The 17,171-nt window shown below is 41.6% G+C and overlaps 1 pseudogene; it reads left to right on the top strand.

The window, feature by feature from the left end:
- The first annotated feature begins 2,749 nt into the window (after positions 1-2,749).
- On the top strand, positions 2,750-16,910 carry LOC119845226 (annotated as a pseudogene).
- Positions 16,911-17,171: the final 261 nt, after the last annotated feature.

Genomic DNA, 17,171 nt, shown 5'->3' with positions numbered 1-17,171 from the left:
GAAAACCCAATCTGCAAGTATTTATATATTTGCGAGAGAGATCACTTGTCATATTAGGCAAGTTAAATTAGCTCTTTCTACACAAAGGATCCTTAGATCTCTCTGTGATACTCGGTAACATGCTTCAAAAACAACCACGTTATACTTCCTTCCTTTTTATATTATTATTAGTTCAAATAAAGTGGATCTCAACAGGTAGGTAAATAGGATAAGAAGGTAAAAAATTATTCAAAGTTTAACACTAAGATACACCAACAGAGACAAAAAATGAGGAAACAGCTCTGAAAAAGTAACAAGATAATGGACTAAACAAGGAACTCTGGGGTCAGCTGGAAAACGACCTTTCCATTGGAAAGATTGTACAGTAGTTACTGTTACAAGCAACACCTAAGGTGGCTGTGACTGGAAGAATTAAAGATATTTTATAGACCGGACCAAGGAAATCTTAACTTCCACCGTTGCTACTTATACAAGGCACTATAGAGGAATCCGGTGTGTTCAGTTTTAAACCCTTGAGATGTATCACCTAGGCCTCTGGAAACTGGAAAAGAAAAAAGCTTGTTAGGTATATAATTGGCCACCAGATGTCACCAAGGAACCAAGTAAAACAAACAGGAGCTGCAGAATAACTTCGACCTGGTAAAAAATTTCCATCTACATTTATTTTTGATGAAAATTGGATTTTTGCTCACATTTCCCGCAGAGTGGCGGCTTTCCTCAAAAATGGTCAGTTTCCATCCGAAAACAGAAGTTTCTGGTTTTCAACCAAAAAAATTAAATTTCCAATGAAAAATTAATCAAAAAGGATCTCCCCCCCACGTTTTCATCAACATTTTCACTGAAGGGGAAATTCTCCCTGCCCCCATAGCTCTACTTGGAATCTTTCTAGTTGAACTCTGCCTACAGAATGGGGGCACGATACATTCATGTCATAGTTTGTTTTTAAAATGACTTTTTTAAATGGAATAATTCATGCCCGTTTTATACTGGGCCTCATTTTGGAGATGCTAAGTTCCTACTGCCTTCAGTTAGAGCCTGCGTGCCAGCACCTCTGGAAATGAACTGCCTGGTATTTTACAGAATGTGTGTCCCAAAATACTTTAGAGTTTCCATAAACGGTGCAGTTACAGAGCTAAATAATATCAGGTCACGGGAGAAATAAAGAAATGTTGCTAAGAAGGAAACTATATTTTTTCAGCTGAGTTTCCAAATGAGAGAGAGAGAGAGAGAGTTATTGAGGCAAAGAAATGCAGGAAGGCTGGTCAAGATGTCAGGAGCCGCACAAATGAAGGCTCTTGTACCTACAGTGGTACAGATAGAGGTACAGGAAGGAGACGACTAGAAAAAAATAGGGAGTGCAAAGGAGGAAGAGAGAGTGACCAAAGCCACGAGACAGCCACAGCAAGACCATAGAGGGCTTTGGGAATCAAAAGAAAAAAATTAAACTGGGTCCTGATGGGAAGGAGCCATGGAAATTGCTTGAAAGTGGGACTGATGTGAGTGAAGTTTTCTGAGCCTGTTAGGAGGCTGTAGGCAGCATTCTGCATATGCAATTCAAAGAGCTGGGAACTGAGGGAAGCCAAATGGGAGGCGTTGCAAAGGCTGGTGAGGATTTTGGGAAAGGTGGAACCAATGTACTGCTAGAAGAAGAAGAAGAACACGTAGTCACTTACAAATGCTGGCAGAACATCAAATCAGAATGAAGTTGGGAAGGGTGGCAAGACATGAAGTAAGAATTCTTCCTTGCCATCAGAATTGCTTCCAAACACCAACGGCTAAACCAATGTGGTACAAATTGATGTAGCTCCATCTGAATTCAATGAAGAGATACCAATTTACACCAGCTGACAATCTGGCCCGTTTAACATAGTTTGGAGTTCATCCCCCAGTCTAAATGCAGAACCACTATTGATGAACTAAACAGATTGCTCCCTTCATTGCTAAAATAGGTATTTTACATTCCTGCTGTATTTTAGGCTGACCCTTCTTGTGCCTGTTGAGGGATGAAGGAATGAGGCTGTGGATTAGCCCAGGCTGAATATCACCAAATATACAGAGAAAAGCATCTGAACTTTTGGATACTTGTCTGAATCAAATTTCTAAAAGATTCAAGACGTTGTCACTTCCTCCCCCTCCCTTGCCCTCTGGAAATAGTGGGATGCCTAATTTTAGAAGGTTTAAAATTACCAGCAGCAGCAAAAAATAAACGCATAAGTCCCATGTTCCTTGGAATGAATACACTGTAGGTACAGAACTGTCCTGCTGACTACCTGTAACATTGTTAACTTTGTACATGTACAGTTTAGGTTTAGCTACTGTACTTTGGCTGGCTCTGTCTCTCCATGAATAAATCTTCACATCACTTGTGTGGGATGTCAGGATTGGCACATTTGCCAAAATGGCTGCTAGCAGAATGTTATTCTGCTGTGCGTGAGAAAGCCTAGGTGAATCCAGCCAGTTACAGTGCAGGCACATACCATCTCATCTTTGCATAATGTTCAATGTGATCTTCTAACTAGTATTTATCTGCAACACTTGCCCAAATTGTTATGAAATCATTTACAGTGTCAACAGTGCTGTGATGAAATATTGGATGCTGTAAAAACATTCTCCATTGTTGTTTCAGCTTGGAACTACAACTCTTTTGTGGATGTAAATAACCTAGTTATATATCCGAGACACTTCAGAAACTGGAAGGAACATCAAGTCAAAGTCAGTTCTCTGTCTACATCACCCCCAGTCAGGAGACATGGAGCTTGCTTACTTCTAGTTCACAATTGGAGCAGAAATATTGATTGTTTCTTTTACTCTGGTGGCAGCATGGGCAATTTATTATGATCTCTCCAATTCAGAAATCCCTCCTGGAGTTGAGCAACTTGGAAAGCTTCACATCCTTCATTGCCTGTTGGTTATTTCATGTTTTCTGGTGAGTTTTCCTGGCATGAAACTGTATTTATATTCTGGTTTTTGATTGTCATGGGAGGGTTGGAGGGGAAGCAGGGGGAAAGTTTTAAAAGTAAATGTTTAAAAGTGGTGTGCTCTTCTGAGCCAGAAACTAGGAGAGATGGGACAAGTATTTAAGATAAGAAGAAAAGCTGACTTTGAGTTATGGAGCAAATTCCATCCTTCTCCTGCAGGTGTGGATATACTCCTGCCAGCAGAATTTGATGCGTAAGTCAGTGTGGCAGAGAATTCAGCTCTGAATTCCACTGTCCAGGGACCAGCTGAGATCAAGTCTGGTACTGAGGGGCCTGGAAATCTGCTGTTATGTACATCCTCTACTACCCCTGCCCTTCAGTGAAGAGGCATCTTAGGGCAACAGCAGCTACAGTCCTCAAGACACCTATAGAACAGCAGCTGGCCTGACACAGAGGTTTCCCTTCCTTGCTGCTCCATCCTTGTGAAAATACTTAGGATAGAGTGCTCACAAATTCTCTGGTATCTGCAAGGAGATTCATGCAATGCATACCATTTAGAAGCAACACCCTGCTTTCCACCAAATATATAAATCTCACTGTGTGAAATATTTCCGTGCAACATAACTCAATAAAAACTGCTTGCAAAACTGAAATGGTTTAACTTTTTTTAAAAACTGGTTTGTATGGGCTAGCATGCCTTCATGTTCAAAAAAATGTTGCCTTTTCCATAGCTTAGTTGGATTTTTGTGAGCCCACAGTGCAAGATTTAGTTTTGATGTGCTCTTGCAGGTTCACGCAGATTTGCATATGTTCAGAACTATGTATGGGAGTGAAATTCACAAGCTAATAGCAGCCTCAAATGTTTGCAGATAAGTTGGTGTGTTTTGATTGTTCCATAAGGTGGAAAGGTATAAACTTTTTGCCCCCCAGCTCACTTACAGCTATTAATTTCTTGTTGTCTAAAAGTCCAATGACTTTTAAAAAGTTGGCAAATGGCTGTGAATGGACAAAGATTAATTTTGATAACTTTTGAGATCTAAGTTGAACACGTCACACAATTCTAGTGCTTGTGTAATGAGGAGATGATTATTTTATTTCTTGGTTACAGAAATGATAATCAATTTCCTGTATCTGAGGCACAACTGCATTACCAAAGTTATCTGTCTGACAGGTAGTTTTACAGTACAACATTTTAACTATGGGGATTAGATAGCTCCTGGGGATTGGTGATGGAATATAGAGCCTTTTACCTAGGTCAACTGTTCAAATTAACCTGTCGTGGCAACCACAACTCACAATAATCTGAAGGCTATTTATGTTGAAGGAGTTGGTAATCTTAGTTCACTTTCTAGTGGACCAATGACCACTACTGGCATGGACTGGAACTTTTGTTAGCATTCTTGGCAAAGGACTTAATAGGCATGAGGGCTAAAGCACCCTCTTGTTTGAGGCATAAAGACTGGGAGATGTAGGGGTAACTGGCACAGCCATTATCAATGAGGCATTTATTCTGAGGAAAAGCAGACGACTTCCATCTCCAGGCCTATCAACATGGCAACTTTTACCATCAGAGCTGGGGGAAAATTTCCACATGAATAGTATATTCGCAAAAAAAATAAATAAATGGCAGGTTTGGGTAAACCAAAAGTATTCCCAGATTTGACACAAATTCACCAAATAGTTTTGGCCAATTCCCCCTGGGTTTAGCTGCCATTCATACAACCAGCAGCAGGTGACAGTGTCCTCCATGTAGCCTTGTGGTTAGGATGCTCACCAGCATTCAATTCCTCCTGCTGTCTGATGTGGAGAAAAAATCTGAACTTGGGTCTCACACATTATGAATATCTGTGGAGTACTGCTATGAATGACAGTGAATAGCCATTGGGTGAGGGAAAGAGAGAGGCTGACTGTAGAGGTGGTTAGCCACTAATGCATCTGTGGTATGGGAGACCCAAATTCAAGTCCCTCTTCCAATGAATATTTAATTATTTATACACAGTTCAGCAGCTTTATCAAGGGAGACAGAGAGACTCACACCAGAATGCCCCATAGCCCAGTAGCTAGGGTACTTTTGTGCACTGTAGGGAATGCAAATTCAAATCCCTTCTCCACATTAAATGGAGAGAGGAACTGAATACAGGTAGGTGCCCTAACCACTGGACTAAAAGCTATAAGGAGGGCACCAGCACTGCCTCCTCCTACCTGCACAGTGGCCAGCTCTGGGCCATCTTAACTAATTTCTGGCCTTCCTTGTTCCAAACAGGGTAAGATTTTGGAGCGCCTGGTTTTCTGCTCAGAGATCAACTTCATCCGCTACACACAAGATGGAAAAAAAACTGCAGGAGGACCCCAAACTCTTCATAATGGACCTGCAGCTTGAGGAGGTACCAGTGAGGGTTTATAAGCCTAGAGCACCTTCTGTTCACAGAAGGAGAGAGGTCATCTCCTTGCATGGAAGAGGCTGGATGTTTGGAAGCATTAGTAAGTCATTAAGGGGAGGGGTGGGGGGAGAACCACGAATGGTATTTAAAACAAATAACTCATCTGAACTGTTTAGAACCTCAAAAAAGGTTCCAGGTCTGTTTCCCATTTCAGAAGTTTTGGATCAGTTCTTATTGTATTCAAATGAAGTTGTGGCTTCCATATTAGCATCTAAATTAATGTACACTGGTTGCTGCTGGTAAAAACAGCTTTTAAATCCAACCTTCGGAAGCCTGATGGCTAACACCCTGTTTTTATTTAAATTTGTGCAACTCCATTGAACTCTGAGGGGAGGATTGAGGTCTGTAATGTTAATCGGTGCCTGTATTTTGGGTGTCCATGTGATGTTAAAATGTCACATGGAGGTTTTTGTTTTTTGGGGGTGGGTGGAGAGTTTACACTAGGTAGAAAAGATTGCCTGTCATAGGCTACCCAAAGCTTTTCCACTAAGATTGGAAGAAACATTCTCTAGGAAGTGGATTGTCACAAATTGCATTGAGGGCTAACACTGGTATCTTTGCCACAAGGAAACTAGCCTCTTGTTTTCTAGAAAACTGAAAATACTCAGGGTAGAGCTGGACAAATAACTGATTTTTTCAGTTCACAGGCAGCTCTGCAAATAAATTAAATAAATAAATTAAAGCCATCGGTTTGGGTCAAACAGAGTGGAAAACGTTGTTGGTGGACTTTGTTGATACCCACTTTATAATTTTCAGCCCAGTGAATAGGACACTCACCTGAGATGTGGTGGACCCAGGCTCAGATTTCTACCTTAGAACAGGGATTTGAAGTCACATCTCTCTTCTCTTAAATAAGTGCCTCAACCCCCAGGCTTTAGGCTATTCTGGGGCCGGTCTATTTCCATCTCTCTTGGTATAGCTGTTACACTTTGTATAAAATACTTGAATAGTCACTGGGCCAGAGAGCAAGAGCGAGAATGACTCGATAGCCTGGGGCTAAGAGGGATGTAGCAGGGGGAACAGCCAAGGTAAAGTCTTATACCAATGAATAATTATCTGTATAAACTGGAACAGCTGCAACAGGAGAGACAGAATGCTCCATCCTAGAACAGCTCATAGCCTAGTGGTTAGGGCAGTTAGCTGAGACGGTAGAGACCTAGTTTCAAATTGCTGCTCTAGCACAGTGATTCAAACCTTCATCTCCCACGTCCAGATGAATGCCCTAACCACTAAGCTAAAGGTTATAAAATGAGCAACAGCACGGCTGTCCCTCATATTGTAAAACTAGTTCTCCCCCCAAAAGAATTTTGGCCAAAACTATTTGGTGAATTTCTGTCATATTAGTAAATAGTTTCTCGTCGAACAAAACTGCATTTTTTGGCAAATAAACTACAGGTCTGGAAATTTTGCCCAGCTCAAACAGATTTTTGAAGGGTCTTCAAGCCAGTCTCCAATTTTGCGCACACTTTCAGTTGCAGGTTTAATATCGTGGGTGAAAATTTAGGGTCCTTTTCAAGACAATTTAACCATCACTATCCATTTATTGCCGTAGAAAGGATCAAGAGACCAAATTCTGCCCTCAGTTTCTCCCTTTCAACCCCACTGCCTTCACGGAACAATAAAAAGGTTAGACAAGTACAAGACAGATTTAGCACAAGCATATTAGCTGTGTTACAGAATATACAACAGTACTGATCAGATTGCCTCAGAGCAGTGTTATGTGATATGGTATTAAAAATGTTGATGGCCCATCTGGATTAGGGCTCCCAATGCTGGTGGAGGTGAACAGTAGAAAACTTTTTGAAATCTTTCCTAGTGTATAGAGGACCAACTCATCCTACCATTAAATCAGTAATAGGTGGTATGTGTTATTTGGTTGCAGTGGTAGTCTGAAAAATCCATGCCTGAGCTTCTTAGCATGTGAAGGGAAAGGTGAAAAGCATTGCACTTTAACAGTGCCACAAAGAAGTGAAAATGCAGTTCATGAGCTAACAAATACAACTAATAACAAGTACAACTGGCAAAAACAAATAAACCCAAGAAGACTAGAAATAGGCCCAAACCAAAACTATGGATTCACCCCACACTATTTGGGATGGAAAACTTTGGATCCAGGTCTGGATTAAGAAACAAATGTTCAGCTGGGACTTATCTTAATGTAAGACACTATTTCAATGCCATTGGAAACATTTGTTTTCAGATTCCTATGACAGAGTGTGCAGCTATATTGCCAGAGAAAGCGAATCAGTGGTGGTGTCTGTTGGGTGAGTTAACCCAGTGCAAATGGAGATTATGTACAAGGAGTGGGTACGACAACCCTGTGCAATATCTTTGGGGACCATTGTATTCAATGTTTATGTATTATTGTGTTCTGCTTTCTGTGGGAGGGTTACCATAGCTCTTCCAGGAACTAGAACATTGGGGGTTTTCATACATCAGATCAACTGCACCCAGATTTCCCCTCAATGGTCCAGCGAGAGCACCCATTCTCACGCTTCCACCTCTGCAGCCATTGCCATTTGGGAGTGGAGACCTGCCTCTCCCTCCCTTCTGACCGGAGTATTTCTAGGCTTCCCAGCTGCCTGCCTTCACTGTGGTATTCCCAGCACAGACTGGCTGCCCAAACGCACCTGCTTGCTTTCTCTTCCAAGATGATTCACAGTGTGACTGCCCATCGTTATAGATATCACACAGCTCTTTTTATGCTAGTCTATTTTATTGGTAAACGTACTACAGAAAAAAACATACTAAAAACAATAAAAACCTATGCACATACTAACAAGCTTACTAGACATCCACCCAGTTCTAACATAGGCTCCAGCAGGAGCAGTCCTTCAAAAAACCCACAAAGGGGGTCTCTTGTTTGGTCACAACTTCATAACAGCATCAGCTCACAACTAGCACACTCATCACATTTTATTCCATCCTTTATACAGGTCAGGATCTTTGATCTGGAGTTTCTAGGAGCAGGTAATTAGTAAACAATGGGTTTTCCTCTCCAGGGCATACTTCAAAAGGGTGGTTTTGAAGTGGATCATTTGAATTCCCCCAAGTACTTTCTAGGAGACCCACTTCACATGCATTGTTCCAAAAAGCCCTTTGAAGTTCTTAATATCTTCCAAGGATTGCACTAGTCAGTCTCCTAGAGAAGTTACATACTGTGACAAAGCTCTTTCCTTGTCTCCGTGGGTCCCACGTTTCCTGGCAGATTTCGCTAGCCTCAGAGGCTCGCTGTGACCCTCTATGTAGCCCTTCTCTCTCTAGAGGCAAGGGTCACAGCCTACTGAGCCATTTTCATCATAAGCCAGCGAGGGAGGTGAGGAGAAGCTATCCTCCCTTGCACAGTCTCTGTTGTCTCCCAGTCTCAGTGATTAATCAGAGGGCAAAGGGGGGGAGCCCGGGCTCTCCCTCTACTCCGGGCTCCAGCCCAGGGACCCTAATCTTATCAGCTATGGTAACTGATCTTTTAGAAACAGGATGCATACAAATCCCTGGGCTACTTCCCCACAGCAGCCCCCCACTTCTTCAGGCTGCACTTCACCCTTGCCTCAGGGCCTCCTTCCTTGTGCCTAATATGGCGTGTACTACTTAGTTCTTCCAACAGCGTAGCTTCCTCCTTCAGCTCCTGACATCCACACCCTCACTGAGGGACTGGGAAGCTTTTAACTACTTCCAGCCAGTCCTTGATTGGCTTCAGGAGTCCCAATCAACCTAGCTATTGCCACTGCCTTCTACAATGATCTTAATTGGCCCCAGGTGTCTTGATTAACCTGGGGCAACTGCCATTTGGTTACCATGGTACCAGGGATTTGTTTAGCCTGGGGCTAACATACCTGTTCCTCACTACTTTACTATAACCGTCTGGCCTTGCCCCGTCACAATACATACAATTCCACAATATCACACACTCAATTGCATTTTTAATTCGATGGACCCCAAAGACGATAAACCTAATTCACAAAGGTCCAACCTAATTCAATAAAGTATATTCGCGATATTGCAGGAAATTGTCAGTCTGTCACAGGGGTGATTGAGGCAATTCGCTGAGATGATAAACAACTCCAAAGAGGTACCACCCTCTGGGTTGGTTTGAAAGTTCTGGTTGAAACTGGATTTTTCAGAAACCAAGAGACAAAGAAACAGTTTTTGGTATAAAAAACTGAGCTTGAACTAATACAGGGTCTTCTTCTTGATTCAGCAAATGGACAGGATCTTTGGTCTTAGTAGGGTCCCAGGCCTTATTGGCCTACCACAGCCCAGTAAAACCAATGGATGATTTTGGGTACCTTTAGTGTCTAAATCTGTTTATGGTTTATTATAGGTTTTCTTTGTGAGGCTTTTACCTTAAGAATAAATGTTCTCTGCTGAGAAAGAGCTGTGTGGTAACTCGTAATTGTTGGTATATTCAGGATATTGGTACACTGGTCATAGACGCTGGAGAAAAAGCCACCCGGGGCTGGCCATCAGGTAGACTGGCTTGCTGGGGAGATCACAGTGTATGTCAGAGGGCTGTGGAGCCTTAGAACCCCTGGTCAGAAGGGAGTAGGACACAGGTCCCTGCCCAGGGACAGATGACAACTAGAGACCTGACTGGGCAGTTCTGGAGTGGACCATGGAAGGGGGATACAAGCACAGTTAACTGGAACTGTGACAAAGAGTTTAGAACTCACATGTTGAACTTTCAGGAATATGCCTTTATTGGAGAACTACTTATCCAGCATTCACATTCTGCACTGTACCCCATTTTCCTCCATGCTGCGATGATGCTGGGCCTGCCCTGTGATACAAACTAGTCATCCTGTTACCCCCAACCCTGGTTCCTGCCATGAAAACAGAATTTTTTTCCTTTGCATTTAATCCAATATTTACTATGGTTTTTGCAGACCCAAGAAATAGTTTACATGTGGTATGCAAATATTATTGAGAAGGTGACACAAGGTTATGCCATAGCATGAACAAGAGGGCATTTGAACACATGTCTAATGTCCTCTACCCTTTTTGGGAGAGCATGTGCTTCAAGCCTGTGGAAAGCAGACCTTGCAATAGGACACTCTTCCTCTGGGGTACTTTATTTGGGATATGTTCTTGTATTACGTATATCATTAAATTAAGAGAGAGCATGCATCATTTTCCTATTTACAATACACAAAAGGTGCACGCCCCTCTGAAATGCCTCTTTCTCTTGTATCATAACTGCGAACATAATTGCTTCCTGTTTAGGAAAGACTCACCCTATTTTATTATTAGTGAACTATTTGTTCTTTTTTCAGAGTAGCAGCCGTGTTAGTCTGTATTCGCAAAAAGAAAAGGAGTACTTGTGGCACCTTAGAGACTAACAAATTTATTAGAGCATAAGCTTTCGTGAGCTACAGCTCACTTCATCGGATGCATTTGGTGGAAAAAACAGAGGAGAGATTTATATACACACACACAGAGAACATGAAACAATGGGTTTATCATACACACTGTAAGGAGAGTGATCACTTAAGATAAGCCATCACCAACAGCAGGGGGGGGAAAGGAGGAAAACCTTTCATGGTGACAAGCAAGGTAGGCTAATTCCAGCAGTTAACAAGAATATCAGAGGAACAGTGGGGGGTGGGGAGGGAGGGAGAAATACCATGGGGAAATAGTTTTACTTTGTGTAATGACTCATCCATTCCCAGTCTCTATTCAAGCCTAAATTAATTGTATCCAGTTTGCAAATTAATTCCAATTCGGCAGTCTCTCGTTGGAGTCTGTTTTTGAAGCTTTTTTGTTGAAGTATAGCCATTCTTAGGTCTGTGATCGAGTGACCAGAGAGATTGAAGTGTTCTCCAACTGGTTTTTGAATGTTATAATTCTTGACGTCTGATTTGTGTCCACTCTCACAGATCTTGGGAGACAGACCAGTCCTTGCTTACAGACAGCCCCCCAATCTGAAGCAAATACTCACCAGCAACCACACACCACACAACAGAACCACTAACCCAGGAACCTATCCTTGCAACAAAGCCCGTTGCCAACTCTGTCCACATATCTATTCAGGGGATACCATCATAGGGCCTAATCACATCAGCCACACTATCAGAGGCTCGTTCACCTGCGCATCTACCAATGTGATATATGCCATCATGTGCCAGCAATGCCCCTCTGCCATGTACATTGGCCAAACTGGACAGTCTCTACGTAAAAGAATGAATGGACACAAATCAGACGTCAAGAATTATAACATTCAAAAACCAGTTGGAGAACACTTCAATCTCTCTGGTCATTCGATCACAGACCTAAGAGTGGCTATACTTCATCAAAAAAGCTTCAAAAACAGATTCCAACGAGAGACTGCTGAATTGAAATTAATTTGCAAACTGGATACAATTAACTTAGGCTTGAATAGAGACTGGGAATGGATGAGTCATTACAAAAAGTAAAACTATTTCCCCATGAAGAAAAGGAGCACTTGTGGCACCTTAGAGACTAACAAATTTATTAGAGCATAAGCTTTCGTGAGCTACAGCTCACTTCATCGGATGCATTTGGTGGAAAAAACAGAGGAGAGATTTATATACACACACACAGAGAACATGAAACAATGGGTTTATCATACACACTGTAAGGAGAGTGATCACTTAAGATAAGCCATCACCCACAGCAGGGGGGGGAAAGGAGGAAAACCTTCCATGGTGACAAGCAGGTAGGCTAATTCCAGCAGTTAACAAGAATATCAGAGGAACAGTGGGGGGTGGGTTGGGGGGGGGGAGAAATACCATGGGGAAATAGAAAAGGAGTACTTGTGGCACCTTAGAGACTAACAAATTTATTAGAGCATAAGCTTTCGTGAGCTACAGCTCACTTCATCGGATGCATTTGGTGGAAAAAACAGAGGAGAGATAGTGTGTATGATAAACCCATTGTTTCATGTTCTCTGTGTGTGTGTATATAAATCTCTCCTCTGTTTTTTCCACCAAATGCATCCGATGAAGTGAGCTGTAGCTCACGAAAGCTTATGCTCTAATAAATTTGTTAGTCTCTAAGGTGCCACAAGTACTCCTTTTCTATTTCCCCATGGTATTTCTCCCCCGCACCCCACCCCCCACTGTTCCTCTGATATTCTTAGAGACTAACAAATTTATTAGAGCATAAGCTTTCGTGAGCTACAGCTCACTTCATCGGATGCATTTGGTGGAAAAAACAGAGGAGAGATTTATATACACACACACAGAGAACATGAAACAATGGGTTTATCATACACACTATCTCTCCTCTGTTTTTTCCACCAAATGCATCCGATGAAGTGAGCTGTAGCTCACGAAAGCTTATGCTCTAATAAATTTGTTAGTCTCTAAGGTGCCACAAGTACTCCTTTTCTTTTTGCGAATACAGACTAACACGGCTGCTACTCTGAAATCTGATATTCTTGTTAACTGCTGGAATTAGCCTACCTGCTTGTCACCATGGAAGGTTTTCCTCCTTTCCCCCCCCTGCTGTGGGTGATGGCTTATCTTAAGTGATCACTCTCCTTACAGTGTGTATGATAAACCCATTGTTTCATGTTCTCTGTGTGTGTGTATATAAATCTCTCCTCTGTTTTTTCCACCAAATGCATCCGATGAAGTGAGCTGTAGCTCACGAAAGCTTATGCTCTAATAAATTTGTTAGTCTCTAAGGTGCCACAAGTACTCCTTTTCTTTTTGCGAATACAGACTAACACGGCTGCTACTCTGAAACCTATTTCCCCATGGTATTTCTCCCTCCCACCCCACCCCCCATGTTCCTCTGATATTCTTGTTAACTGCTGGAATTAGCCTACCTTGCTTGTCACCATGAAAGGTTTGTCCCTCTCTGAAGTTTCTCAGATTGGGAGGCAGATACTTGGCATTTTCAGCACACCAGATTAATGTCGGGGAACATATCTACTTGTTGCCTCCTACTTGCTATGCTCCACCTTTTAGAAATACTTCCTGTCTCCTTCACTCCCACAGTGGTGACCTTCTTTCGTGCCACTCATAACTTAAACATTAATTAGGAGGCTATGCTTATCAAGAGGCAGATCAAGGCCCCTTTAAAATCTTGGCCTCATGTATTTTAAAATATTTACTATATTCACGGTTAATGTTGGATCCTTGTTTGATTGATCCTTTCTCTGAAGTAATCTGTCTCTCATAAAAAGAGCTGATCATGTTTTAGTTCTGGTTGTTTTCTGCTATTAAGTAGAGCCCATTCCTGCAGGAAGATTGTCTATTGAAATTTGAACAGTTGCAATAAGATTGCAATTTTATATAAAGGAAATGCTTCCTGCCCACAGAGGCCTTATTTATCTTTTGGCATAATAGTAGTAATTATTATTATTACTAAATATTACACTTAATAGTAACCGTGTACAGCTCAATGAAGAAAAATGCAAAAGAATGACAAAGCAAGCGTACTTCTTAGATGCCAATAGCCATTTTGAAGAGCACATCCATACAGCTTAGAGTGAAGAACAAAGCTCCACTCAAAATTAAACTCACTATGAGGAGTTTCCCCAACTCCTTCCAGTTCAGGATATTAAAATTTTTCCAGCACATGCACCCTGGGAGAGGAATGGTAGAGGGATGGAAGAGCAGAAGAAAAACAATTAACTGTAAATAGAAATTAGTTGGTGTTGAACCTCCTCTCCCAATTGTTGTCTTTCCTTGTTGATGGATAGCAAGTAAAAAATTTTTAAAAACCCAAACAGAATATTAGGGGCAGCTAAAAAGGATCCTCTTTCTGTAAGAAAATCCCATCACCAAGAATGAAGAATTTTGAAAGAAAATTTTCAATTATTATGACTTATGTTATTACAGTTGCACCTCAAGGACCTAGCTGAGATCTACACTCCCATTATGGTAGATGCAGTCGAATCCATAATGAGGAGCAGTCCCTGCTTTTTAGAGCCTCCAATCTAAATAGATGAGCTATATGAATAACCGATTTTTCAGTTCAGTAGGTGAACTAAATGATTTAAAAAATTGGTTTGTTTCCACCCAAAACAAAAATTTTCTGGTGACTCACAACCCCCCCCCCCCCGAAAATGTCATTTTGGTTTGAACAAAATGTTTCGTTTGACCCAAAACCAAATGTTTTGGGTTTTTTTATTTAAAAAAAGCCCACCTTTTAAAAAATAAAATTGACTTAAAATTCAAACAAAAATAATTTTGAATTGAAAAATCAAAACTTTTTAAAAAAAAAACATTGAAACAAAAACATTTTGATTATTTTCGCCCCCTGAAACAATTTGCCGAATTCAATACAAATTTGTAGAATGTTTCGGACAAACTTAATCTGCATTTTTGGGCGAAAAAAAATTGTGTCTGAAAAATTTCAACCTGCACTCTGAACAGACAGAGCAGTCAAAGTGCATGAGGGAAACAGAGGCACAGTTAGATGAAGAAGCTTGGTCCATGGTGAGTGACAGGCCTAAGAATAGAACTGTCCCTCCCAACGCCCAGCCCTGCTTCCTCTCCAGTAACCAATGTCTCCAATATAGTAGGTATCGTTTGGCTCCTGAGCACAAGTATCCGTCTCAATTTAGGGATTGTCTCACTGCCAGCAAACACTTTATGAGGACAGCAGAAGACTATGGGGTGGATTCTACCTGTGTTATCATTAGTGGGGACAGCGTTGGAGGCACTCTTGCTGCTGTTGTTTGCCAAGCATTAATGAGCAGAGTGAATTTTCCAAAGCCACTTGCTCAGATTTTGATCTATCCAGGCCTTCAGGCAATTGATTTTTATTTGCCTTCATATCAGCAAAACTGTGCAGTGCCCCTCCTGTACCGAGAGCATGTTATCGGCTGTCATCTGAAGTATCTGCAGAAGGACTTCTCAGTATTGGAAAATATCATGGAGGGGACCCATGTTCCTTTGGACATGAAACAGAAGTATGGGAGATGGGTAAATCCAGACAATATCCCAGAGGAGTTTAAGACCAGAGGCTACAAACCACATTTGCCCACTTCATACTCAGATGAAGTCTATGAGGTGGCTAAACCGGCTTTAGAGACAACTTTTTCACCTCTTCTGGCTGAAGATTCCATTGTCAGCCAACTCCCCGTCTTATATTTTAACGTGTGAATACGATGTGCTTCGGGATGATGGACTGCTCTACAAGAAACGGTTAGAAGACAGTGGTGTCCTTGTGACTTGGTACCACGTTAAAGATGGCTTCCATGGAGTGATAAGCCTATTTGATTTTGGGATTCTATCATTTCGCTCTACAGTGCTAATAAGCAATGGTCACATAAACACCACCCTATACTGGAAACCTACTGACTGCTATTCTACCTACATGCCTCCAGCTTTCATCCACATGACACCACACGATCCATTGTCTACAGCCAAGCTCTATGATACAACCGCATTTGCTCTAACCCCTCAGACAGAGACAAACACCTACAAGATCTCTATCAAGCATTCTTACAACTACAATACCCACCTGCTGAAGTGAAGAAACAGATTGACAGAGCCAGAAGAGTACCCAGAAGTCACCTACTACAGGACAGGCCCAACAAAGAAAATAACAGAACGCCACTAGCCATCACCTTCAGCCCCCAACTAAAACCTCTCCAATGCATCATCAAGGATCTACAACCTATCCTGAAGGTTGACCCATCACTCTCACAGATCTTGGGAGACAGGCCAGTCCTTACTTACAGACAGCCCCCCAACCTGAAGCAAATACTCACCAGCAACCACACACCACACAACAGAACCACTAACCCAGGAACCTATCCTTGCAACAAAGCCCGTTGCCAACTCTGTCCACATATCTATTCAGGGGACACTATCATAGGGCCTAATCACATCAGACACACTATGAGAGGCTCGTTCACCTGTGCATCTACCAATGTGATATATGCCATCATGTGCCAGCAATGCCCCTCTGCCATGTACATTGGTCAAACTGGACAGTCTCTACATAAAAGAATAAATGGACACAAATCAGACGTCAAGAATTATAACATTCAAAAACCAGTTGGAGAACACTTCGATCTCTCTGACGTAAGAGTGGCAATTCTTCAACAAAAAAACTTCAAAAACAGACTCCAATGAGAGACTGCTGAATTGGAATTAATTTGCAAACTGGATACAATTAACTTAGGCTTGAATAGAGACTGGGAGTGGATGGGTCATTACACAAAGTAAAACTATTTCCCCAAGTTATCTCCCCCACCCCACACTGTTCCTCAAACATTCTTGTCAACTGCTGGAAATGGCCCACCTTGATTATCACTACAAAAGGTTTTCTTCTTCCCCCTCTCCCCCCCGCTCTCCTGCTGGTAATAGCTCATCTTAAGTGATCACTCTCCTTACTGTGTGTATGGTAACACCCATTGTTTCATGTTCTCTGTGTATATAAATCTCCCTGCTGTATTTTCCACTGAATGCATCTGATGAAGTGAGCTGTAGCTCACGAAAGCTTATGCTCAAATAAATTTGTTAGTCTCTAAGGTGCCACAAGTACTCCTTTTCTTTTTGCGAATACAGACTAATACGGCTGCTACTCTGAAACAATGGATAACATTGTAAACTTTCTAAAAAGCTTATGAAAACAGTTTTAAAATGTTTGTATATATTTTAAACTCTATATTTATACCAAGTTTCCTGAAGTCTGGATCAAAGATTACTATGACAGGATTAGGGGTTTGTGGTTTTGATTCTGCTCTCGTGTTTTAGTTGGGAGGGAAGGGGAAAAATAAATAGGCCTACTTTTAAGGCTTATTGAGTTCACATTCTATAAGAATACAGAGTATTGTACAAGTTTCTTTTGTTCAGTTTTGACTCCCAGACTGGAGTAATAATTTCTTTTG

This window comes from Dermochelys coriacea, chromosome 18, assembly GCF_009764565.3.
Source record: "Dermochelys coriacea isolate rDerCor1 chromosome 18, rDerCor1.pri.v4, whole genome shotgun sequence".
Taxonomy (NCBI): domain Eukaryota; kingdom Metazoa; phylum Chordata; order Testudines; family Dermochelyidae; genus Dermochelys; species Dermochelys coriacea.
This window is presented reverse-complemented; position numbering and strand designations above follow the sequence as displayed.